The sequence below is a fragment of the Branchiostoma floridae genome, chromosome 4 (assembly GCF_000003815.2).
Source record: "Branchiostoma floridae strain S238N-H82 chromosome 4, Bfl_VNyyK, whole genome shotgun sequence".
NCBI classification, from domain to species: Eukaryota; Metazoa; Chordata; class Leptocardii; order Amphioxiformes; family Branchiostomatidae; genus Branchiostoma; species Branchiostoma floridae.
The window spans coordinates 32,327,411-32,328,376 of record NC_049982.1 but is presented as its reverse complement, the minus strand read 5'-3'; the positions used below and the strand labels follow the sequence as shown (position 1 = coordinate 32,328,376).

Here is a 966-nt window from a genome sequence, read left to right as displayed (position 1 = left end):
AAATGATTTGTAGTTCACATGCTGTGTGTTTTTCAGTTCTTCCATGCGAATTCTTGCAAATGAATCTTGTACAGGTTCTTTGAATCTTGAAATATTGATGTTGGTTGGTGAAATTGCCTGAAGGAAGCATTCTCCTACGCAGAGGGACCACAGTCGTGTTTAAACTCCTTGTGGTCACCTCTGTTGTCTGGTCACTCAGATGAGTTACTGTCCGCCCTGCTTATAAATATTAATGAGCTTACCCTTATATGGGCAGTCAGCCGTTGGGGATCGGGCGTAGGAGGATGGAGCTATGTAAGACATAACATGATTGGCTGATAGCTTCCCAACGGCCTTTGCGAGATGGCTTTTGTAAACAGAAAGCCCAAGAAAGGCCTAGTTCGTGGCGACGCTCACAGTAACTGCTGGTGAACCACCAGACAGCAGGGCCCCAATAGGCAGTTAGCTAGCCATTGGGGACCGTGCGTAGGAGGATGTGAGGAAGGTGACAGACGGTCACTGAAATGTCAATGAAATAAAGCAATGGTTGTGTAAAAAGAGTCTCTTTACTAAGCACCTATGATGTTTTTTGCAGGTGTCAGACATCTTACAGATGTTGGAGGAAGACTTGCAGCAGGGTGTGGGCAGTCGCCTGGACTCACTTCTAGGTTTGTAAAAGTACCATTTCAAAGAAAAAGGCTCTTTGAAATGTTTACTTTAACTAAGCATCACACGTCGTAAATCACCCAACACACGTATGGAGAAGAATAGGGGTGATTTGCTAATGACAATGAAAGAAGCTGCATTAAGCCACTTGAAAAAAACGTCAGACCCTAATCAGAAAGTAGAAACCCTCCCCTGTCATATCCACCTCAAAATTGCCAGGATTTCTACCCATTTGATCAGAAAAAAAATCCTGAAGTTTTATAACAGGAACTACCTTCGACCACCATCAATTTGCATGGTGGAATGGCTGGCAGATCCCCT

General features: G+C 44.1%; 1 protein-coding gene across 1 annotated transcript in view; it reads left to right on the top strand.

The window, feature by feature from the left end:
* The window catches only part of LOC118412889 (conserved oligomeric Golgi complex subunit 8-like), a gene marked incomplete in the record, with an annotated part of 11,691 nt that overhangs the window by 5,675 nt on the left and 5,050 nt on the right, over positions 1-966 (top strand).